General features: G+C 45.9%; 3 long non-coding RNA genes across 3 annotated transcripts; all 3 read left to right on the top strand.

Annotated features, from left to right (window-relative positions):
- Nucleotides 1–3,929: 3,929 nt before the first annotated feature.
- Nucleotides 3,930–5,720, top strand: LOC116658732. Its single transcript, XR_004314016.1, has 2 exons — nucleotides 3,930–4,001; nucleotides 5,094–5,720. It is a non-coding gene; the product is annotated as an uncharacterized LOC116658732 (long non-coding RNA).
- Nucleotides 5,721–12,222: 6,502 nt separating this feature from the next.
- On the top strand, nucleotides 12,223–13,522 carry LOC116658731. The gene is made up of 2 exons (XR_004314015.1): nucleotides 12,223–12,377; nucleotides 12,825–13,522. It is a non-coding gene; the product is annotated as an uncharacterized LOC116658731 (long non-coding RNA).
- Nucleotides 13,523–23,458: 9,936 nt separating this feature from the next.
- On the top strand, nucleotides 23,459–24,811 carry LOC116658730. Its single transcript, XR_004314014.1, has 2 exons — nucleotides 23,459–23,598; nucleotides 24,241–24,811. It is a non-coding gene; the product is annotated as an uncharacterized LOC116658730 (long non-coding RNA).
- The last annotated feature ends 924 nt before the right edge of the window (nucleotides 24,812–25,735 follow it).

Genomic DNA, 25,735 nt, shown 5'->3' with positions numbered 1-25,735 from the left:
TAGGTGCATAATCAGTTGTGATGTGCAATCACACAGGTCCCAGACTTTTGTTCTCCTCCCTAATACTGTCTTGGCAATTCCTAGATCTTTGCTTTCTCATATAAACTTTAGGATCAGCTTGCCATGTCCCACAAATGAAAAAGAAATTTTAATTGTGATGAAAATTTCATCAAATGTGAGCATTAATTTGTAATAGATTATCCAATTTTATAACAATTTTTCTTTCCATTCACCCATAAATACGGTATATCTCTATTTTGGTGTTCTATAATGTCTTTCAGTAAGGTCTTCCATTTTATCAAAAATATTTTACACAAAAATTATATTTTAGACATTATATATTTTTAGATTTTAAATAGCAATTTCTAAAATTATATTTTTGAATTATTTATTACTGGTCAGTAAAGATCTAATTTATTCTGTGTTCTGATCTTTATAACTTGCAACTTTTCTAACTCTTCCAATTATTTTCATTTCCTGTAGTAATTACTCTTATGCATATGATTTTTTGATCAGATCTTTTCCCTTTCAGTTACATTCTTAGGAGTTCAATTGTTGTATAAAAGAGTATGCTCTTTTTAAAGTTTAATTTGTATACACAACAATATTTTATGTTGAGTAATGAGTCACCAAGTTTTCATCCAGACAGTTAGGCCAAATTATATTTCCAACAACATAAGACCCATTTCTGATCTCTTCAGCAATACTTAGTTTTGTTATCCATTTTAAATCTTTTCCAGTTCAATATAAAAGAATAAATCTGATAGCCCTCATTCTTATTTTATATGTAGTTTTTTGGTTACCTGTATGCACAGACCTGAAACACGAAACTTCAAAATGTATTGCTAATGTCTGTTTCTTTCCAGACTATTTGTTCATGTGCTTTGTCCATTACTTTGTAGATAGGCTTATTTATTTTCTATAAAATTATGATAACTTACTGTTGATTGTGAATTTTAATCTATCGCTGACTTCCGATTTTTGTTTTTCCTCAGCTATATTTTTCATTTCAAAAAATGATACATTCTACCGTACAGATTTTTTAATGAGGTGAAATTTATTAATATTTTTGCCATGCTTAAAATATTTTACCTAACTACTTATAAAAAATAATCAGGCCCATATTCTAGCAATTTTGGGATTGATTTGTTGTTGCTACTGTAAGTAGAGGTTTGCAGTGGAAGGAAACAAATTAAGAATCACACTCATGTGTATAGGGCTGGCTCTGGCATGCAGAGTAAAATTCACTGGCTCGGATTTAATTCTCACCAGGTATCAGCATTCTTCTCTCCTATCTCCTGAGATTATGAGAGCCTGACAACATAAGAAACAGGCTCTCTCAGCAGATCAATTCTTTGCTAGTTGTTTATACTGAAATGGTCCCCAAGCCATTGAGATCTAACCCCAGTCCTCAAGGTGTTACATCCCGCTGCTAAAACCAAGTCAGAACTGACGTGAGGACGCACTGCCCTTTGTGGTGGCAAAGACAGGGACGGAATAGCTTCCATGTCCCATCATCCTTGGACTGGGTGAGCTGGATTCCTGAACCAGAAACTATCTCTGTGAGCCAGGTAATCAATATCTTGACTACACTCTCATTCAATACAGTCTTTGAAACCACATGAGCCATACCCAGCTATTTCAGTAGCAGATTTCTGCAGGATGATGAGGCTGGTCCACTGTAACATGACTCTACCTCAGAGTGAGAATTCTGGTGATGATGATGGCTTAAGTCACAGTCAAAGTAACAGGCTTTAAAATTCGTTACTCACTGAATGCACAGCCCTGTATTAGGAGCTGATGAGGGATATAGCAATATAAAGCCCACACTGGGGATTCAAGGAAAGATTCAAAAAAGATATCACAGCAAGTTATGTTTGAACAGCACCGTTTTGGAAGTACACAAATGATGAAATAAACATGGGAGTTTGACAAGTAGGAACAAATTATAGTAGAAAAAGACAGAACATTTCAGCTTCAGAAGAACATCTCTAAAGGGAAGTAGCAAAGCCTAAACCGGGGATGAAGCAAAGGGTCTATTGCACAGGCCTCGGTCAGCAGAGATGGGGGCTCACTGTGGACCCAGGGGGAACCCCAGGATGAGACTTCCTTATTAGTGGTCTTAGTCGTCTGACACAATGATTTCTGAAGGTGAGGGATGGAACCCAATGAGGCATAAAATTCAGGGAGGAATTGAAACCCAGTGAGGGATAGGACAAAGGGAAATAAGGCATATAAGAGGCAGAATAATTTAGAGAAGGCTGGACACCAGCAATGCCAGATGCTGTGAGAAACATGGTAAGATACACATGTGTGTGTGCACGAGCACGCACATACATAGTCACATATTTAGTCCCTCTTATAGTCTCTGTAATATTTCTAAGTAGAAGTATATACAAGTATGCACACCCCACACACAACTCAGCCACAGACTGGTAGGGGTCACACTGCACAAGGTGACCTGGATGTTATCAAATCAACATCTATTCAGGGTCTAGGGAATTCCAGAGTTCTTCAACGCCTGAGGAAAGCAGACCTCCTTCATATAATCATCTCTAGCTCCAATTCTCCTCCATCTGAAAATTTAGTCTAGTTGTTTAATAACCTGGCAATACCACCACGGGGCATCTCCTTAGCTGACTTACCAGCGACCCAGATGCAAACTCTCACCCTTTCCCTTCGTCTCCTACAAATGGGAAAATGCCAATGTTTCTTTCAAGAAAAGTCTGTGTTCATGTAGATACTAGACGTTGAGACATAAAACCGAAAGAGACACAAAATCCTAGGACGTATTGGACGTTCCTGCTCTTAGACACCCTCCGGCCTCCCCGCACAAAGGATGTCTCTTCCTTGGCTGTTTTACACCAGGCAGCGACCAGCCTCGCACAGTCTCATTGTCTCTTCACTGCCCTTCCTCCTTCTTGGCTCTGGACTTCCCCTCATCTCCCCCCAGATGCCCCCTCGAACATCTGAATTCTCAGATCAAGTCCTCTGTCTCTCCGTCCTCTATAAAACTTCATTCCTGGTTCACAATTTCCTGTTAAAACCTAGCAATAACCTCAACAAAACAAAGGGATCTTGTATTTTCTAACCAGACCCCACTCACCTTAGAAATCGCTTGTAACTTTTTCTGAATGAATGTGTTGGCATTTGTTTAGAGAATACAGCATGTTATGAACTCTACCAGGAATTTCTTCTGCATTAGTTCGCGGACTCTCACGCGCCCCTGGAGAGTTAGTTTTAGATTTGTATTATCTCTGCTGTAGACGGGCAAACCTGAGAACAAGGAGGATGCACTGCTTCTCACAAGGGCAAGCCACTAATGGGTGACAGAAGCAGGATTCCCTCCTAGTCTGTCTGACTCTTTAAACCAGGTTCTTAATTGCTATTGTATACACATCCACTCCACACACACACCCACCCCCCACCACACACACACCCACACACCTGCCACAAACACACCACCCCACCACCCCACCACACACACACCCACCCCCTGCCACACACACACCCACCCCCCGCCACACACACACCACCCCACCACACACATAAGGTAATAGAGTTGGAGGATTCTGAGGAATTTGGTTTAAACAAAATTGCCTAGAAAGACTGAATTAAGATCTGGGGGGGGGGGGGCAAGAAAAGAGAGGTTGGGAATTCAGCTCCAAAGCTAAGCACGACAGGTATCTTCCAGGGAAAGCGAGGTGAGGAGTGATTCTAGGTAGGGGGTCTTTCTTCCCTGTCATCATTTCTAAGAAATTCTATTCCTAGCTGGGAGCAGCTGCCCTGAGCCCCGCGGAGGGAGGCAGGGAGGAGCTGCCAGTCACCACCTGTCACAGGACCCACGTGGGCGGCAGGAGGCAGCCTCTCATGCCCAGACCCTGTCTCACACCTGAGGGCACAGCCCAAGGCCAGGATAAAAGGGCCTCGGGACCAGAGCACCTGCAACCACTCCACTCCTCTCCTGAGGTGCTGACAGACCTGTGCTGCGTGTGCACCTGGTGAGTGTCGTCTGGGAATGGGAGCGGACCTTCCACAGAGGGCTGCTCAGAGCAGAGAGGGAAGGCAGGCGGGGCAGGGCCTTGGAAGGCTATAGGCCATGTAGCTAGCGGGAGAGAGACCTCAGGAAGACTGAGGAAGCACGTGGACAGGGGACCACGAGGGAGAAGGGGATGGCTGTGCCTCTGTTCTGTACCAAACTGAGCTCCAGTTGGCTGGGCTCTCAGGTCAGAGGGCACTGAAGTGCTAACCATCAAGCTCTATTAGCACAATTTTCATAAGGGGGCATCACCTTAGAGATAGAAATCGTGACCCTCCTTACAAAGATGAGCAGGAAATGGTAGTTCTCAGCCAGTAGACAAAGAGCTGATTGGAAGACGATCTGGGGCCCTTTAAAACCTACATATCTATGGCTCTGAATCAGAACTGGGAATGTGCTGAAGAAGTCAGACACAACAGGGTGAAGATCACTGTGCCAGCGTATTAGTGTGGGGCCTTGGTGTGTTGAAAATGGAGAGCCTCAGACTGAGCGAGGGGACCTGAGCTGAAATCCCCCACATCCTCAGGCACAAAATATTATTCTTTAATTTCTTCAGTGAGGAAGTGATCCAGTGAGACTAGCCTCCCAGACCATTCATGTTCTGCGCATCCACATCTTTACAGAACAAAATGATCTAGAAAGTTACTCCAAGAGACGGTCATTAATTTCCTTTCTTCAAGAGAACACGTACATTCTGAACTGGTTTCCATACTGGAGTCTCAAGGTTCTGGGTGACACGATGGGAGAAATCACTTCCTTCACTGGATACTCAGTTATGGCAGGTTTTTTCTTATTGATTTTTGCCTCAGTTGCCTCTTTTGCAAAAGATATAATAATCCCAGCCTACCTGAAATAGAAATTGTGAAACTCAAGGGAGACAGTGTGAGAGCATTTGCCCAACTAATTAGAAGTAACAAAACATTCAGTGTTTAAATATCTAGGACCACACTAAACAGTTTCTCAAACTAAAGGGGCAAGAAAGATGCTGAGGGGACAGGAAGGGGCGGGGGGCCCCTGTGTGCTGGGTCTGACTTGCTGTGTGACTCTCCCTCAGCTCCTGAGACCCACCCACCAGGATGTCCTGCCAGCAGAATCAGCAGCAGTGCCAGCCCCCGCCCAAGTGCCCCCCCAAGTGCCCCGCCTCTAAGTGCCCCCCCAAGTGCCCTCCAGTCTCTTCCTGCTGCAGCGTCAGCTCCGGGGGCGGCTGCGGCTCCGGGGGTGGGGGCTGCTGCAGCTCCGGGGGTGGGGGCTGCTGCCTGAGCCCCCACAGGAGCCGCAGGTCCCACCGCAGACGCCAGAGCTCCGGCTGCTGCGGCCAGCCCTCGGGGGGCTCCGGGTGCTGCGGAGGGGGCAGCGGTCAGTCCTCTGGAGGCTGCTGCTGATGATGCGGACCCTGGGCCAAAAAGAGCTGATGTGGGGACAGAAAATGGCCAAACACTTCCTCCTCCTCCAGCTCTTCCTGGGCATGCCTGAGTGGCTGAGAAGTCCCAGGGAAGATTCTGAGCTCTGGGCTGCAGTGTCCCTCTGCCCAGGGATTCAGAAGCCTGAATCTGTCTGCTGACCTCTGACACCACCTGGGCTGTCTGCCCTGGGATCGCCAAATCACAGACTCAGACTCACTCCCCACCTAATCTTGTCATCTGCAACCTCAAATGAGACAATAAAGTAAGAAATCAGCTCACCATCTTGTTCTAGACTCTTTCTTGTCGGCTTGTGCCCCAATATTCTTTTCACTGCTCTCCATTCTCTTATTTCCTGAGAACTTGGAAATAAAATAGGTTAGTCACATGGTTAGGAAAGGGAAGAGGGGTGAGAAAAACATTCCTGCCTGGAACTCTGATACCACCTCTCAGATGAATATCCTGCAGCTCTGCTGGAGCACAATGTCCTGGTGTCTCTCATGAATACGGTGCCTTGAATACAGGGTCTTTTTTGGGGTCCAACATTCCCTGGGGTAAGGCGTTGCAGAAAAGTGTGTTACAGCTCAGTTGTGACAGCAGCCTGGATCCAGGCCAGAGACCAAGCAGCACTCAGAGTTGGAGAACTCAGGTTCATTATGCCAGCGGGCCCAGAGGAGTTAGCATTCCAACCTCTGGATCCCATCTGTAGGTTTACGCAGGCTTTTATAGGCTACCAGTCTAGACTTTGCAACGTTTTGTAACATCATATGCAAATAAGGTACAACAAAGGTGACTAATTAGGAACAAGCTCTTAGAAATGGACCAATCAGGAGTGAGAGAAATAACCAATCAGGAGTGAGCTCCATGCAAATAAATCACTACAAATGGACCAATCAGGAGTTAGCTCAGGGAACCAATAGAGTTTTAGGGGTAGGTTCTACTTTCCTAGAAGTAAGCTGTTTCAGAGGCAAAAAGTGAGATAAAGCCGCTGGGCCAGGGAACCAGATGGTGCTGGCAGGAGAGTAGTGGCCCTGGCTGGGGGTCCTGCAGGTCTTTTTTTATGGGGCTTCCCGCTTCAAAGGCAGGGAGGCAGGTATATATTCCATACCCTCTTTGGCCTCCTCCTTCCCTTTGTGATACTGCCCATCTCATCCCCAAATTTCCTTTCTCCTTTAGCCAAAAAAATTGTTTAGAAAATTATACATAAACTTTCTACAAATAAACTATGAATCTTAACTAATTCTAACTAGAAACAGCCATATAGCATGAAGCAAAGATCATAAAAATTAACAATACCTATAAAAGGAATTAGGGACTTAAAAAAATCAATCATTTCTCTCTTTTCTCTCCCTGAGTCCCGAGTCTAATTTTTCAGGGTAAATGTTTCATCTCTCTTTTGTAACGAAGTCTTGAATTTTCATCAATCTTTTTCTTTTTCTTTTTCTTTTTTGAGGGGGGGGGGTAATTAGGTTTATTCCTTTCTTTCTAGAAGAAGTACTGGGGATTGAGCCCAGGACCTTGTGCATGTTAGGCATGCGCTCTACCACTTGAGCTATATCCTCCCCTCATCAATCTTTTTCAATTACAAATTTACAAATTAGCATTATATTTAATCGATGGTAATTTTACTTTGAGTTTATTATGCCTTGATAGTCTTATTATGAACTGGATAAATAGTCAATACTTTGAATTTGTATTTTAATTCACAAAAAGATGGAGCAGACAGCAGGAACACAGCACGAGAATAATGCGGTTCACATCTCACAACTGCTGTAATTAATATGACCTCTAGATATCCCTATGTCTTTAGTAAGTCACTTAAGATTTAAGTCCAGTGAGGGACTGACCATCCTATATGCTGATCTTAAGCATATGCCTGCTCCTTGGCTATTCCAGGATGCTAGAAAAGGGATCTCTCCCCTTTGGTTTTAGTAACAAGAGAAAAATCAAACACTACATTTATTGGTGGATCCCCTCCAATAAAGTCACCTAGCATACTAATGAGTATGGAGTTGACCGTTGGCCTAAGTGACACACCATGTTATCCAAATAGGAATTCTCAGACAGAAGGATCCTGTACCCCTGAGAAGTGTAATGTTCCAGCTGAGACCAGGTGCACTCTAGGGTCAAGGGTTCTCTCTCCCTCCTTAGACTAGGTGCCTCCTAAGGACAAGTGTGTATCTATTTCAAACTAGATTCCCATGAAAGCAGAGGTTGTGTTCCCCTATAAGGTCATTAAAAAGACACCCCATCTTTGCAATCCTGGACTGGTTACCATCATGCTTAACTGGGAAGGATCAGGTAGGGAACAAGTTATGATCCAAGTGCCACAGAGTCTTCTTGTTACTGAGATTTAGCAGATTTTCTTAAATAAAAGTTTCTGCATTTGGTGTATGCCCCAGGACAATTTAGAAATTTTAAATGTTTTTAAAAATAATTTCCAACTTTTGTAACTGCTTTGCTGGGGAGAGAGTCCAGGAGCTCTTCATGCTGTCATTCTGGAAGTCCTCCTTTAAGGTCTTTGGTTTAATTTGGTTTAGGTTTTCTTTGAAGCTTAAGAACACTGCTTCTCAAGATTTTGTGTATTTATAGACTTCTTTCATAGTTTATTCTTTAAAATTTATTATATGAGGAGTGTGGACAATCTAAACTCTGAATACAATTTTAATTCTTTTTCTCTAAATCTCAGGAGCTTCTCCTCTTCTTTCTTTGGACAATGAGGGAAGGAGAAGAAAAAGGACTGACCTTTCTGGTGAAGGAAACCTACACTAAATCCGTCCTTTGTTGAAAATTTCTTCTATTAAAATTAAAACCAAGCATTTAGACCCAATGGTCTGGTTTAACAAGCCAGTCCTCATGATGTAATAGCCTTGTGTACAAGTGAGCATAATTGGTGGTTTGGCTACAGCCCTACCTGGAGGAAAAATCGAGGACCAGAATGTCTCTTCCTAGGAAAAAGAATGGGAATAGGTTCTGAAATGAGACATACCTGTGGGAGTCATGGTCTAGATGTCCTGAACATGCCCTCCAAACTAAATTCTTTGACATAATCTGAGCAAAAATGTCATCATATTCAGGAAATGCAGTTGAGATGTCCACAGTGTGATGTCAGCAGCCCCATCTCACTACAAGTGTCTGATCTTGTCACGGGCTGAGTTCGTATTCGCCTGAAAGTAATCAGCTCAGGACATAACATTTGGAAAGCATTCTGCAAACTGTTTTTCACAAATGTTGGTGATAGGGATTTTTTGAAACCTAACAACTAGTATGTGCACCCTGAAAGGAAATAAAAGATGTATGGGATATAGCCCCATACTTGAAATGCTTACACGCTCACATAAGAAACCATTGTTCATGATAATAAATTACACGTATGACAAGCAATAAATACTCTGAAGATTTTCTTGGTCAGGCATTTTCGGGGAACCTGTTATAGAGGAATGGGATTTAGATCGGTCCTGGGAAGATAGATTTTCCAAAGGCAAAGAGAAGAGGGAGAGGGTATTCTAAAAAGAGGAACCAGAACAAAAGAGAAAACGAAAGACCGAAATAATGACAGGAAAGAAGGAAGGAAAGGAGGAAGGCCGACATCTGTTGCTTAAAAAAATAGAGTCACAAATAGGAACTAGGAATGGGAAGGGAATGGGTAATTCTTAGGGATGAGCTCCTGTCCCCAGACCAGGATGGGATGTTAATAGCAGTGGTAGCCACATTATTCAAAATACTAGACATGGAAGCAACCTAAATGTCCATCAACAGATGACTGGACAAAAAAGTTGTGGTATATTTGTACAATGGAATACTACTCAGTGATTAAAAAAGAATAAAATAATGCCATTTGCAGAAACGTGGATGGACCTGGAGATCATCATTCTAAATGAAGTAAGCCAGAAAGAGAAAGAAAAATGCCATATGGTATCACTAATATGTGGAATCTAGAAAGAAAGAAAGAAAGAAAGAAAGAAAGAAAGAAAGAAAGAGAAGAAAGAAGGAAAGAGGACACCAATGAACTCATCTACAAAACAGAAACAGACCTGCAGACATAATAAACAATCTTATGTTTGGGAGAAAGAGGGTGGGAAAGGATAAAATTTGAGAGTTTGAGATTTGCAAATGTTAACCACTATATACAAAAATAGACTAAAAAAATTTCTTCTGTATAGCACAGGGAACTCTATTCAGTATCTTGTAATAACCTTTAGTGAAAAAGAATATGAAAATGAATGTATGTGTATATATGCATGACTGGGACATTATGCTGTACACCAGAAACTGACACATCATAACTGACTATATTTCAATATAAGACAAAACCAAACAAAACAAATAACCAAAAAAAATATATCCAGCAAAATACTATCACTCTAATGTGGTACATTTAAGCTCACTAGTTTCATTCTCAACCCATAACCAGAATTCACTTGCCTCTGTGTTTGTCCATCTTTCTTACTGTCTTGTGTTATCTACAAATATGTCTACAGTGTCTCTAGTGTGAAAAATTTGAAGGAAAAGATGGGGCTTTATTCGTCTTTATTCAGAACATGGTAGGTGCTTAATAAATGTCAAATCACAGACTCTTACTCACAGACACAACCTGAACCAGGAGAGAGATTGAGTGGAGCTAGAAGGAGAGCATTAACTTCCTGGGGTCCCCACTTGGGACTGGTTGTGTGTGTAAGTCTCGTTGGAGGACAGGCTAGCTCAGGGGCCCCAAGCAGACTCACTTTAAGGAATGGACAAAGCTAGGTGCCGACGTCTTCCACTGAGAGCGCCAGTCCCCAGCATCATCCTACATGTGATGATATTTCATTGTACTGAAAATGTTGGGACCTAGAGACTCCTGTGGGCAATTATAATGAGGAGTGGTCTTGGGGAGATGGAGAGGAGGCAGAGAAGCTGAATTCATCCAAGGCAGAGCTCCAGAAAGAAACTTCAGCCTTAGGTAGGAGCCGTAGGGGTTGGGTAGCTCTGAGTTGACCTCCAGGAAATGCCTTCATAACATGTGAAGTCTCAGGAGCACGGGTTTATATGGTGCAGGTCTGGGTGGGGATAAGGAACAGGTGGTACATGGAGACCAGAGTTCCTTTGCCCTCCTACTAATGCTTAGTGTGTGTGAAGCCTTTTGGAGAAGCAGTACCAGTCATTCCTGATGCCTGAGGGGAAGGAGAAGAGGAAGAGAAGGAGGAAGAAGAGAGCAGGGAGGAGAAAGTGAGGGGAAAAGAGTCTGGTCTCTGAGCCCCACAAATCAGGTGCTCTCTCTCCAAGGTCCTGTCCTACTGGGGAGAGATGGGCTTCACACCAGTCTCTCTGTTCCACTAACGCGGACCTTTCCCTTCCTTCATCCAAACTACACATCAATGCTGCCTCCTCCTGGGAGCCTTCCCAGATGAAGCAAGTAAGTCCTGATAATCCTGTCCTGCTGGGGCTGGGGCTCCAGGAGCTGCTCCCATTCTGGCTTTGTCCTGTTTTCCGCCCTGGTTAGGTACTCATCCCTCAACCTGCATCCCAATCCTACTCACCTTTGTCCTACCTAGGACTTGACACCTTTGAGGACCGTGCCTGTCATCCCAATATCCCTTGTAATTGCTCATCTTTTTGATTTGCTCAACAATTTCCTGAGTCCCCAATGTGTGTCAGGTATTGGGAACACAGGCAAGCAAGACGCTGTTCCCAACATCAGGGAGTTTCATCGGCATGATTTTACTTAGATGTGCACGCCAGCAGCAATTCTGAGATGGAAACATTCGGAAGTGAAGGGCTGTATTTAGATGAGAGTGTCTCCACTCCAAGCCCAGGCCACGTGTGTGGATATAACTTTTCATGAAAAATGAAGGAAAACTTTTCACTCTGCGGAAACCTTTTCCCCGAGGTCCCTTGATAATGACATAAAGAGCTCCCCTTTTGCATCTAAGGGACAGCAGGGTTTATGAATGTTTTATTCTCCACGCTTGTCTCAGCCTGTTCTGTAAGGTGAGGTCCAGACTGAGAATTCTCTGCACTCTTTGTGGAAGGGTGTTAGGTGAGGATGTAAACGCAGGAAGTTGTGATCTGATCCACAAAACAAAAACGAATGGGATTTTGCTTTTCTTCCTGTTTTTTTTTTCCCCCAAACAAAACATCTATTCCAATGGTCCATAGATTGTTTCATTCAACAAATATGAACATCTTCTTTATGGCAGGGATGGTACTAGGCTCCAGGAATGCAGAAGTGATAAGTGCAAGGTCCCTGTCATCAAGGAACTGTTTAATAGAAGAGATAGGACAAGAATTTAGGTGACTTTGACCGTGGGCAGCTTTAAAGGCTGTGAGAGGCGTCTGTGAAATTTAGAGGATGGAGGAGTCGGATGTGGCTGGGAGACCGGGCAAGTCTTGGTGGAGGTGATGGCACTGAGCAGGATGACGAGAGTCGTGGTGACGGGTGGGGGTGGACAAGAAGGAGCCTCATCAGACTTGGATGATGATCTTGGACTTGATCCCCACCTCCAGTCCTAGATAGAGCTCAGAAGCTGTCATAGCCCCATTCAGCTCCCCAGGGATGTCCTCTAGATCTGATCAGTGGACTCACCTTCCCTCAGGCCAATCTGAAAGCCCCAGCTTTTTGGTCACTCACTCACCTGGGGCTCCCTCTGACCCACCCCCTGTTGCATGCTGCCGAGGAACCCAGCCCTGGGGATTGTGAAACATCTGGGCGAATGACCTGCTCCATGGCCGCCCTCCAATAGCACTTAGTCCAGAGGCTTCTGCTGGAGGCTGTATAAAAGGTCCCTTCCTTCCCAGCCCCACAGGGCCTCCAGACTCCGCCTGGGATAACCTGTCCATACATCTGCCTCCAGGGTGAGGCTGCTTCTGGGGGGAGATGCTTGCCTGTCCCTCACTCAGATGCTGCTAAGGCAGACCCATCCTGCCTCTTGTTTCTTCCCGGGAGGTTGACACAGCAGGTAGGAGAGGTTTGGGGCAGGGAGAAGGGAAGGGAAATGCAAAAGACCCCAAGGGATCTAACGTGGGAGAAACCCACAGAAGCGAGAGGGCCAGAGCAGCAGAGAAGATATACGCAGGCTTAGGAACCTCAGGGCAAAATAAAACTGAGTGAAGAAAGAGTAGAGACTCAACCCTCTCTTATACTTGACCACGGAGGACCACCACTGGCCTGGGAAAAGTGGAGTCAGCTCAGCTAGGTTGCAGTTTATTTTTCTTATTTATGAAAAAGAGTAAGTTGTTAGCTTAATTGTTGGTGAGCAGGTCCCCTGGGAGTTCCCATCATGATTTACTCCCCCTTTTCAAACCCATTTCCCCCTCCTGGAGTGGATTCTAGCATATGGAGAAGAGAAACAGACACACCAAGCCCCTGGGCCACCGATCTAACCCAGTGTTCTTTTTCCTTCCAGCTTCCACGGGCCAGCCCAGCAATGTCACAGCAGAAGCAGCAATGTCAGGAGCCTCTGCGTGCTCTCAGATGTCCCCGTCCCCAAGGCCCAACCCACTCCCGGGGTTCCTGCCCTGCGCCTTGGCCTCCCTGCTCAGGGGGCTGTGGTTCTGGTCCCCAGAGGCCCCAGGACCGGAGCCCGGCTGGCTCTCAGAGGGCTTGCCGCAGAGAGCCCCGCTGCCTCAGTGGTGGCACCGTCCGCCACATCAAAGAGGAGGAGTGTTAAGGTGACCAGCGCAGAGGAGGGGACAGGTGGACAGCTGCTCTCGCCCTGCCCCGCCCGGGTGGTCCGGCACCCCTTCCCCTGAAGCCCAGGCCCCTCCCCCTCATCCAGGCTGGGAAGCATCTCCTGGCCCCCAGCATTCAAGGGCTGAGAACCCTGCTAAGCTGCCCTTCTGCTTCTGTCTCCCACCCACCCCTTCAGCTCAGCCAAAACACTTCCTTTCAGCATGGCTGCTCCGAGCAGACATGCAGAGATCTCTGCCTGTGGATGCTGCCCTTCCTTCCTTCCTCCTAAGACAGCTGGTGGTGTTTAAAAGAGACACATGGTGGGAGGCTTATGTCTGTCTGAGTTCTCAGCATCTTCATAGCCACCGATCTGCGTCACCCCGTGATCCTAGCACCGACAGCTTCAGCGTAATAAACAGTTTCTGAAAACCTGCTGTGTACTGGGCTCTGTGTTCATAGATGTAAGTGGGAGATTTGTCTCTGCTGTAGAAAAGCTCGCAATCTCGTGGTGGAAGCCGTATCCACTTGAGACGGAAATAGGTGGACTGATAAATACCATTTTGCGCTGATTGCCACACTTAATTTTCTCCTACTATGTGTCTAAAAGGACTTAAAGGAGAAAAAAAGTACGAAAGATCAAGGACCGCAAGGAGAGACTCATCACGATGGTGTAGATCAGAGGGGGTTTCCTGGGCTTTGCAAGGAGAAATTCAAAACAGAGGGAGCGCACACTTGGGGGAGAGAAAATTAGGCTCCCTGAGGTAGGTAGCATTTAAACAGGGCCTCTGAAGATCTGCTGACTTTGGTGCTGGGGGTGGAATGAGGAGGAAGAACCTTCCGGGTGGGAGGCACAGCATAAACAAAGCAAAGCAGGCGCTCGCCAGTGGTGTGAGTTTCAGTTTGGCTGGACTGCCGGGTGTAAGGCGATCGTGTGCGACAGTTCGTAACTCCAGTTCCTTATAACTCGACCAGCTGAACTGTTGAACTTAAGGCATAAAACTCCAGCTGGCAAAAGACGGTACCTCTGGGCATAGTCTAGGCCCCAGCTCAGGGTCTGTCAGCCTGGGACTGGGGGGACCTGAGGCAAAGTAGGGAGGTCTGGAGGGTCTTGAAGCTCAGCTGTGTTGCATATCAAACTAAGTTCCATGTACAGATGTAGCTGGTTCTTATTTTCTGGAGGTCACTGAAAATATTTTTTTAACCCAGTACCCAGCCCAGTGGATTATATTGCCCAGGCTCAGAGCAGAATATCAGGCTGTCCAACATTTCCGGTACAAAGGATGCTCATTTCCAGAGTTCTGCAATCCTGATGGCTAAGACATGATTTTGCCTCTGTTATGAAATATCTATATAAAGGTATACATATGTAGTGTAATTATATATAATTATAATTTTAAATGTGCAATTTTTTCTCATGAAGCAAATGATGCATACTTGCATGTCCACGTGGATAACTGTATGCAAGCTGATTGAGACCAGCCAAAAACCTTACCACCTAAAAATAACTTACTCCTAATAGGTTCATGGATATATTTCCAAACTTCATAAAAATCACAAGTGAGATCATTTCAGAATATCTTCTAACCTGCTTTTTAACTTAACAGTATAATTGCCAACACTCTTCCCTGCTCATAAATAGTGATCAACACTATTGCATTGTATCGTGTGAAGGCCGTGACTGTGTAACTAGCTCCCTGGTACCCAGCATTAATGTTGCTTCCACTTTTTTGCTCCCTAAACATCAGTAAAATAAACATTCTCTTTGGTGATTATTCTTAGTAATTTTTCTAAGATAAACTTTTAGAATTTAAATTCTAGAATTTGCCAAAAGACTATGAAGGTGTTTTTTTGTTTGTTTGTTTGTTTGTTTGTTTGTTTTTCCCCAGGCTTTCCAGGGAAATTGCATTTTGGGAGCCATTAAAACGACTTCCCTTCAGAAAGTTCTTTTTGGGAAAGGGATGTCCTTTGTTCAAGAGTGCAAGTAAGTACTGTGTTTTAAAAAAAGAAAATTACCCTATAGCCACAGGGAGAATCCTTTTTGCGAAAAGAAACACCTTCTGAGAAACTCGACAAGTATCGACCTATTTTACTGTCATGAAATTTCCACTTTAAAAAAGAAAGATTAGCTGCTTTCTCCTTTGGAGGGAAACAGGATGCTTTATACTGTGTAAAGCAGTGTCTCAGGAATCTTAACAAACCAGTGCTTGACCTTCCATATTTAGCTGATAGATTTTCTGATTTTAGATGTTCATTTATGTTTGTGTGAGAGATTTTTGGAAACGAAATCTCACTTTTCCCTAAAAAAAAAAAAAAAAAAAAAGCAAAATATCAAAGCTTAGTTGATTGTGTAAAGCTTCATGTCTAATATGGTTTTTTCTATTTTTTGTCCTGCTCTTTCTTGAAAACAGATATTCACTAAACAGAAAGTTTTTTCTTAAAGTTTTGACAGAAATAAACTTTCTTTGACAAGAGTATTACTTAATATTTTGACTTTTTCAGGCTTCCCTAGTCAGTACTTGGATTCCCTGTGCTAACTATAGAACTTGTATCCCATTAACACACAGTTCAGTCTGTACCAAACGGACTTTGAAATTACAACATTGAAAATAAAGTAATAACTTGATCACTGGTTTTCTTCACAAAGATCTGTGTTTGGCATCTTCACATTTTCTAAATGACTGTGCATCAGAATTGTCAATACTATGAATGTCTTTTTTATATGGCTTCAGCACTTTTAACATTGTACATACATTGCATCTTTGTTTTCTAGTAACAAATAATGAAAAATGAGGACTTCACATTTTGTGCAAAATATCCTATATGCAGTCTCTTACAAGTTTATAGGGCCAGCAAAAATAGGTAAATGGTACAATCATTTTTCTTTAGAATATATCTAACTGGCTCTTTACAAATGTTAAATATTTCCATATTTTAAATATTTTCTACTTAGAAAAATTTGCTGTTGACAGAGCATTTGATGTTTAGTATGCTCTTTTGTCTAATTTTTTTTAAGTTAAATACAGTATTGTATGGACTAAGTAAAGAACATGTAATAAAAAAAAAAAAGAATCAAAGAAAAAGTTGCTAGGTGTTTAAAAGAGCTCCCCAAGGACTCCAGAAGACTCCTGAGTGAAGCTTTCAACAGCACTCTGCCCTCTCTTACCCAGTCCCTGGTTCCAGCCTTCCAGCAAGTGGGAGCTGGAGTTGACCCCAGCGACCTAACGCCAGGCCAGCCCCCGCCCCAGAGTGCCCAGCTCTTCCGGGGTCTCCAGCCAGGACAGGTGTGTCTGCCTGGCCCTGTGGTCCACCTGGAGTGAGGCTGGCCCAGCCGCCCCCTCGTGCGTTTTCAGCAGCTCTTAGTTTGTACAGTGTCTGACAGACGGTATTTTATCATGACATATTATATACACTTCATAATACAGCAAAGACAGTAATAAACAGTCCTTATTTTATTTATTTCTTCCATAAAACTGTCACAAAGAAAATATTAAAATCAAATCATCCTAAGGTGAAAGAAGCTATGTGGTGCTAATTTCCTCTCCTACTTAGTGGGAAGCCAAGAAATGCCGCCTAAACGTGGCAGGTGAAGAAACAGAATTTTAGTTACATTCTATAAGGTTGCAGAGGTCACCAACAGTAGTATGAAAAATATAACCACAGCTAAGTAAGGAGGTGGGAAGGGGCGATGTATGTAGGAGGTGGTGGGGGTGGAGATGAGAAGAGCGTTGTGGAGCCAGCTTTTCCCAGTCACTGACAAGTTCTCCTGATATTCTTTGGAATTTATAAATCTTTAGAGAAATACAAGCATAGATCTTCATCACTGGCGGACATCGGACTAGCCCAGTAATAATAGTAGTAACAACAACAATGATACACAAAGAGTGACGGCAACCGTCTGTATTTACCCAGAGCTCGCTGTGTACAAGGGCTCTTCCAACCACCGTGTACATATTATCCACGTAATCGTCACAGCAGCTCTGCAAAGTAGGTGTAATTTTATCACTATTTTATGGAAGAGTAAGTGAGGCACAGAGAAGACAAGTGACAAGCCTAATGTTGTACAACTAATGAAAGACAGGACCTGTGCCTGAAGCTGGGCGATCTGGGCGCAGACACTGGACGTTTAACCACGTGCGGCCTTCCCAAGAGGACAGTGCTGGGTTGAACACGATCTCCTCTCTCTGCCCTGCGTCCCCTCTCCTCCTCTGCCCACCCCAAGCCTGAACACTGGGGAAAATTAATAGACTTTAGATTTAATGCTGATTCTGCCACTATTTTAACTCTGTGAATTGGCTCTGATCCTGCAACTCTCCTCTGTGAAATGAAGCCATCTAACCCAGCCACGTGGCATGTTCTGTGCGTAATGAATTCCCCCATCCAGCACGTAAATGAGTACCGACCGCACGTCAGGGGCTGCTTGTTGAGGCATTAGTACTTCTTTTTCATCTGATCTCATGCAATGTATTAGAGAAACAGATAAATATGTTTGTTCTAACAAAAATAACAGTCTGAAGAGAAATGGTCTACTTTGTGAGGTAGTGAGTTCTCCAACTGAAAGCATTTCGTTTGAAGCCAGGAAGCTCACCATTGGGCACATGGGAGAGAAAGGGTAAGCACTCGGTAGAAAACTGATTAGATGCTTGCTAAGACCCTCCAGGGCTGCGTGGCTTTGTGAGTTGCCTGTACACCTTACATCCTTCAATTGTCTATGAAGATCCCTGGAGGAGCTCGGAGTAGGAGGCTGAGGAAAAGGCGTTGCCAGAATGTTCCATGGGCTGACTATCGTTCTGTGTACTATCAGAACACTCTGGGACGATACTTCCCCAACTAGCAGAATTATCCAGGGAATATTTAAACAATGCAAATGCTCTGGAACCCCTCCTTGGGGACTATAAATCAACAGGTCTTAGTCGGGGACCAGGAATCTGCATTTTCGAAGTGCTTCCCAGAGGGCTCCTGTGTACAGGTTTAAAGTCTCTCTTTCAGCCAGGGCTGAAAGAACATTTTCCTCACGTCATGTAATTCCTTGCTGGGTTGACCCTATTGCTCTGAGACCGTGTGACCTTCATTTGCTCTTAAACTCTCCGATATCAGGTTTTCCATAGGCAGTAGTATCGGAGTCACGTGGCTGTTAAGAGGAGAAGGTAAAACATGTGAAATGCAGTACAGATGTGGGGGGATGTGAGGGACTCCCCTTGTGTGGCTCCTATCTCTAAAGGGTAAACGGCTTAGAATCACAGGTTCACGGAACAACAAAGCAGAAACTCCTGACCCGCAGATGAGAGAGCAGGTCCCAGGCTGAGCAGCTTGCCTGAGGCTCCTTGATGGCTGCTCCCTAGCCTCACATATGGGATAGAACTGGCCTTCCTGAAGACAGCGCTCCTGGTCCAACTGGAAGCTGAGTTTTGGGGGAGGGGTGCTATCACCATCCCAGTCTTTCTCTTAAGACGTGTTAATTGCAAGTTGAAGCCTGCCATCAGCTGGGTTATGGCTTTTGGGCACAGTGGCAAGAATGGTGTTAAGGTCGTTAGCGTGGGGCTGTGATGAGCCAGAGATACTTAGCACGGCAGTCTCGAAGAACAAACCGGAGGATGAAGCCAATGACCTTGGTGAGCATCAGAAGAGAGGGGGGAAGCTAGACAGGGGTGAGGAAGCTCTGTCTCATAGGCTGCGGAGTCTCATTTCTTAGAAGATTTAGAGGTACTTCCTGAGATCTTTGCCAGGAGGAAAAGGGTAGGTAAGGAGATCTCTCTGCATCCGTTCTGACCTTAAGACTAGAAAGCGTCATTTGTTGGTGACTCTTGTAAATGTAAGCCTCAGGAGGAAGTTTTAGTGACTGCCCCACTCACTAGGTCGACAGAGGGGCCAGGGTGGGACCCAGGATCAAAGACGGATGCTGAGTTCTTTCACCGAGGAGAAGGGTCACCACAGCCACCAAAGACGGTAAGTCAGGAAGTCGCTCAGGTCCTGATATGATCGGGCAGCCCCCCAGCACAGGGCTGCCATCACCACCTCAGACATCACAACAAAAGCAACAGCAACGCTCATGTCACAAGTGAGGGTGCTGAGGCCCGGAAGGGGCAAGTGACCCACAGCTAATCAGTGTCGGGCCCGGGCCAGAGCCCCGGCCACGACCTGCTGCTTCATCCCGGGGAGGCTTCCTACGGCTGGAGACTGTAGAGGAAGGAGGGATCCTAAGACTGGTACGAGGCGACACTGGTGTGTGACCCCCAGTCCCACAGGAATAGGACTCAGCAACTGGGGACACCTGTGCTGCAGTAAAGAACGATAAACTTGTCCCGTCCCTACAGCTTACAGAGCCCCTCTGACGCTGGTGTTGGTGTCTTTTAAGCACCGTCCTGTGCACGGTGGGCCTATGTCTCTAGTCCACACTAGACAAACAGGGGAGGGTGACTGGCTTTTGAGGCCACCTCACAGAATGGACGAGTATGTGCTATGCTGACTAGGTCTTGTCCCTTTCTTCTATTCTCTGATAGGACCGGGCACAGATCCAGGAGGCCAGGTCACTGAATATGGGTCATGAATATTCCTCCCAAGAAGCGCACGAGCAGTGCGGGTCCTTCAACAACCCAGGTACGAATCCTGCTGCCCTGGGGAGGATGGCAGGTCCTTCCCAGGGCTCTTTGCCAGAGCCAGACGCACACATCTGCCTGCCCACTGGGATTCTGACCCACAGGATGACTGTTCAGAGACACGACCACTCAGGCAGAAGGAAGATCCTTATTGTCCTTCCTTTCATCGCTTAGGAATTAGCTTGATAAGAATCTCATGCATGCCACTGCTGGCCTGAGTGGCACCTCACCCTTCTATTAAGGGCACACCCAAGACAGGCAGGAATCCTAGCATGCTTGACTCCTCAGGCAGGTAGGGTGGTGAGGAGGTGCTTGGGAAGATAAGGAGAGAGTCCAGGAACGCACGAGGAATGCACAAGCTGTTCCCAGACAGGCCTCGGCCGAGGGGACACCCTCCAGTCACCTTCTGACCTGGCTGTCTAGAAGCTCATGCATAATGAGCTCCCCCAAGTCCAGCTCTTATCCTCACGACAAACTTGGAGCCTAGCCGCTCACCACAGATGCCAGCTTGGGGAACCAAGGCAAGGCACTAAGACCGCCTAACCCGAGTAGCATTCCTAAAATGTAGATCTCATGTCCTTCCTTTACTTAAATGGTCAAAGATGCTCCAGTTGCCTCTGGTCAAACTTTTTTAGACAGCATGATCTAGTTTTCAGATAAAGTCGATTGCGTACCTCCTATACGTAAAGGCAGGTAAAGGTGTGATGACTCCAGCTGCAGCGGAGGTGAGTGGGAGGTCCAGGCTGCTGTTTGCTCAGGCTTCCCCTCCCAGGTAGCCCAAATAGTCAAGAATTAAGAATCAATGATCTTTTAAAACTTGACTCAAAGTTTTTAGGAACCCCCTTATCAGTAGGATGCTGAGGGGAAGGAAGGAAACTAAAACGTATTTTCAATCTACTACCTGTCAGACGTTGTTTGCGTTATCGCAGTACAATAGCTCTATGAGGTCCATATTGTTAATCTCATTTTACAGATTAAAAAAAACTGAGGCTTAAAAACATTAAATAACACACCACAGTTCAAATGCCAGTGCCCTGGTTCTGAGCCCATCCTCTTCCAGCTTCCGTGCATGCAAAGACATGAAACTGACACAGCAGACAAGGGCTGGAAGGGCCCCAGGACAGCAGCTCACGCTGCCTGCAGGCGCGGCTCACTGAAGAGGTGGTGTTGGAACATCCCTGGCAACAGCGTTCCGAGGGATCTAGTTTGGAAGCCATTAATCTCTGGGCTAAAGCGTGCAGCCCCGCAAGTAAAGCTCTCAGGGTCCCGGGCCCTCCCTTCCTCTCTGTCCAGCTGGTGCTCTTCTCCAATGTCATGGCCACTCTCCTTCCAGAAAAGGTCGAGCCCCTTCACATCTCCGTGCCTACGTGTGCACACTTCCTCCCTCTATCCGGAGTGTCAGGTTCCCTCCCACCTCTGACTGACTTCCACTCTGTTTCTGAGCCTCAGTCTTACTCGAGCTGTCGAATGGGATTACCGAAAACTCAAAGGGATAATGTGTTGGAATAATGGAAACCACGTGCCTGATAGAGGGGAGACTGAGAATACATCTTCATTTCCCTCCCTTGCCTCCATGTCGTCCCACCTGGATCATTCTTTGAGGTCAAAGAATTACCTTAATCTTCTTTGAATTCACACAGCCCTGCACATCACAGGTACTCAGTGAACAAATTAATGTCATTAAAGTGATCATTTCAATGTTACTACCAGAAAGGCATTTCCATTGGGCTAAATAATTTTTCATTATTGACAGCAAGTCATTGAGGATATTGGATCAATACAATAGAACCTTTGAAAAGTATTTGTAATAATTTAGTGGGGGCATGCACAGATGGGGCACAATGTTGCCCATCCCACAGATCTGGGCTTCAATAGCTCACACTCTTAGCCAGCAGAGGCATGATTAAGCAAGAATTGCAAATGTACACAGTACTCTGCTTTGGCACAGCAAGACGAGTTAAGTAATTTCCTCTAATAAGTGGGATGAACTAAACAGACTATATGAAGTTGCTTCCTCATCGAGTGACTTACCTTCAGATGTTTCACATCCTCATACACACACCAGCCATCAGCTCTCCCCATTTTATCAAGTTCACCACAGTTCCCAACCCCAGATGAAATAAACTCAGGGAAAAGAACAAACCAGGGAAGGCAGCACTTGGATGTGAGCTCCTTGGAGGTCTGACGCTCATGAATACACACGCACACTTGAAGGCGTACTAGGATTACCTGGCCCGGACCCCTCTGAAACCCAGGGGGAGCCAGGACCAGAGCCCTGACTTCCACCACCAAGTTCTCGTGGCTGGTCAGTATCAAATAACTCCATCCAGGGAGCATCCTCCCACACCTGCGCCGCTGGCCTGCCACCGACCTGGCCTCCCAGGGGACCCTCTCTCCAGGAGTGAAAGGAGGGAGACCATTGCCACAAGCACAATAAATACTCATAAATTCATTGAACAAAAAAAAAATTTTTTTAGCACATACAGGATGTCAGGCACTGTGTAGTGCTGAGGATAAAGTGAACTGGCGAACACTGAGATTTCATCCTATCCAGGATGACAGACATTGAAAAATAAATACAAGCACAGTGTCATAAGAAATACAGGAAACTGTAGGGGCGATTCGGTTCTTACATGGTTCTCCTGGATAAGAAACAGAGGAGAAAGGACAGGCATTAGGAAAGACAAGGAGCTGATCCTTCTCCCACACAGGAAGCCATGAAGGACGGTTGCAGACATAAGTAGGCTTGAAGACTTGCTGCTGGGAAGCAAAGTCCTGAACACCTGGCAGCTACTGTCTGCCCCGTGGAGTAGGCTGTCTCATTTATCTAGAGGCAGCGGTGGACGTTTGGAGGGTTTGAGACAGGACAGAAGGCATGACGTGTGTGCACGGTGAGTGCAGAGATGTATACAAGCAGTGCTTTGGGCTCAGCCAGACGGATGATTCTCATCTTATGATGATGTCTGTTTTTGTTTTTATTTTTTATTTTTTGTATAGCACCTAGGCATAGCAGGGAGGATTCAGCCACTGTTGAGGTTTTGACAGTCAAGCTTTGACAAGACAAAGGGGCAGGGAATCTTACTATAATGGCAAAAGAGTGGGTGAAATAATAAACTAAGGGAAGCAAACTAGGAAAGCGAGTAGGGTGGGAGCAGATTCCGGTGGATATAACGAAGCAAGTTGGAAAGAAGGAAATGAGATCAAAGAAAGAGGTGGCTGGTTTCGTGGTCTCAGAGAGTTAGGAGACCTGGCTTCTAACTCAGACTCTGCAGGACTTGGAGCATCTCCTTTGTTCCCGCTGGCTTTCAATTTTGTCACCCATGCGTGCAGGGTAAGTAGTGCCCTAACGTCCCCTCCAGATGGGCCTTTCTGTGAGGCTACATCGTTGGTCAAGGTCTTAGGCACTTGGGGATCTGGACAGACACACCGATCCTTCAGCAGTGGCCCAAGGATGCTTAGATTATTGGTCCCAAATCTGTCGATAGAGTGTCCAGAAACCCCTATCTATGTTCTGGGTTGACCCAATATTTGTGGCTTTAGCTTTTCATCCCAAGCATGCTTGGATTCCCCCAGAAACCCTAAGTTCAAGTCCAAGGCAGTGCCATTATAAACTCCCCTGTAAATCATGACCTTCTTATCTTTATGGAAATGCTTCTGAGGTTTATGAAGAGGAGGGACGCTCTGGAAAGGTACTCATGAGCATCCAGTAGTGACCCAGTGTGACAAAGTGACAGAATTATGGAGCCGCTGGAATGTGGGAAGTTGTCCTCATGACCACCTGATTGGGAACTGCTTCCATGTTATTCTGGCTCATCCTCTCGAGCTGGGTGCAGGGTATGTATAAAAGGCCTCAGATCATACAGTCTCCTCACTCCATCAGACACACCATCGCTTGCCCAAGGTTTGAAGAACAAGGTGAGTGTCCTTACTGATCTGATGGCAGTTTGGGGCTGGCTGGGACTGCCACACATCAGCTGAATGGGACAAGCCACTCCAGGTGGGAGAGAATGGGAGCTAACTGGTAATTGCAGGAAGATCAGGAAATCAGGCTCAAAAGTAGTGATCCTAGGGGAGGCAAGTGGTAACCAAAGGTTGGGGCAGGGGTAGGGGAGGCTAGCTTGTAGGACAAGAGACAGCCACACAGGGCTGAAGAGTAGGACTAAAGATAGAGCCCCTGATGTAAGAAAGAAAAAAAGGAAGATGATGAAGACAGGTGGTATGACCATGGGCTGAGGCTAACCATGTGGTTTCTAGAATGCATAAATCAGAGAGCGTTATTTCAAAATTTTTAAGATTTGGGGAACTACCTAGGGCCCTACGTTACCACCTTTGAAGTCAGGAGTCTTGGGAGAACCAGGACAGTAGGAGAAGGTGTTACCAGAGTCTAACTTAGCCACTGGCTGATTTCTCTGTGCCAGGCCAGCAGGGCTGCTCTGCCCTAGAGATGTGGGCCCTGGACCCACAGCATCACTCACAGAACTTAGGACTGTAGAAAAATACTGCATCAGATGAGGTTTATATTCACTGAACTTTTGAAATATCTGCATTTCTTCACAGAGCAACTGAGCATTCTCCAAGATGTTCTGCCAGCAAAACCAGCAGAAATGCCAGCTCCCTGCCAAGTGTCGCCCCAAATACCCACCCAAGTGCCCCCCTCAGGCCCCTCAGGCCCCGGGTCCCCACCCTGCTCCTGCCCCTTCCTGCTGTGCCCCCAGGTGCTGTGTTTCTGGGTTCAGAAGCAGCTGCTCTCTGGTGTCCCACCGATTTCCGAGAGTCTGCCTAGACCTGGCCCAGCCTTCCATCTGCTGTGAGAGGGAGCCCTCTGCATGTTCCTGCAGTTGCCGTGGCCATGGGGGCTACAGATGACCTGCATCCTTTGAGGATCCCAAGATGCACAGCCAGGGACCAGCCCGAAATGGATGTCACATCTCTCTCTCAGCCTCGTTCTTCCCTCTCCTTCTGAGTTAAGCTGCCTAGATGTGTAGGTGATGGATGCCGCTTTTTCCGGAGAATCTCAGACCTCTTGGCCTTAGCTCTGGTCCTAGACCAAGAAGCCCTGAATGCTGGAGACAACTCTGCTTCCCAAAGCCTCATCAGTGTGCAAAAATAAAGCTTATCTTTCCTGGCACCCAGAACTTCTTGGTATTGAGCAATTCTCCCATGCTTTGCACTGAGCAGCTCCCAGCAACCTGGATTCCTTAAGCAGACTCCCACAAAGAGCCACCCGATGGCGAATTCCTTCTAAGGTAGACCCTGGGTCTGAGCAATTTGAGAGGACTATGACAAAAAAGAAAGATCCCGAAGGGAATATAGGGGGCGTTCCCAAAACATCAGTGACCCTGTCCCACTGCAGCTGTCACCATCACTGTAAAGGACACCTGCTTCCCCGGAACTCAGCCTCCAGGTCCTTCTTACCTGGGGGAATCACATGCTCGAGAAGGAAATGGCACAGGAGTATTTGCAGTTTTCAGATCTCAGTCCAAAAAGCTGTGAAAAATACTGTCCTTCAGCAAATCCCCTGACTGAGTCCCTCACTCCTCTTCACACGGGAACCAGGATCAGGTGGGAACCTACACCCTGGCCCAGCGAGCACCATGCTCTCGAGGCACATTTTGGCCTTGGTGCTGCTGTCCACCCTGCGTGGCTCTTTTTCCTCGTCCATTTAATGGGACAAATGGCGTGGGTTTGGGGACAAGTCCTCAAAGCACTTTATTCATCCCAACAGTGGGCCGTAGGCGATGGCCACGCCCTTGCCCGTCCTCCAGGATGACACTTCTTTGTGGGTTTTTTCCATGAAGTCTAGTCAGTTCACAATGTTGCGTCAGTCTCTGGTGCCCAGCATCATGTTTCAGTCATACATGTACGTACTTACATTCGTTTTCACTATAGGTGACTCTAAGATACTGAATATAGTTCCCTGTGCTCTACAGTAGAAACTTGTTGTTTCTATCTGGCCAGTAAGAGAGAAAGGGGTGGAATTCATATAGTAATTGCACAGAGTCCACAGCTCAGCTGAAACAAGCCCCAGCCATGAAAACGTCTCGGCCCACAC

The sequence above is a fragment of the Camelus ferus genome, chromosome 21 (assembly GCF_009834535.1).
Source record: "Camelus ferus isolate YT-003-E chromosome 21, BCGSAC_Cfer_1.0, whole genome shotgun sequence".
In the NCBI taxonomy this organism is placed as follows: domain Eukaryota; kingdom Metazoa; phylum Chordata; class Mammalia; order Artiodactyla; family Camelidae; genus Camelus; species Camelus ferus.
This window is presented reverse-complemented; position numbering and strand designations above follow the sequence as displayed.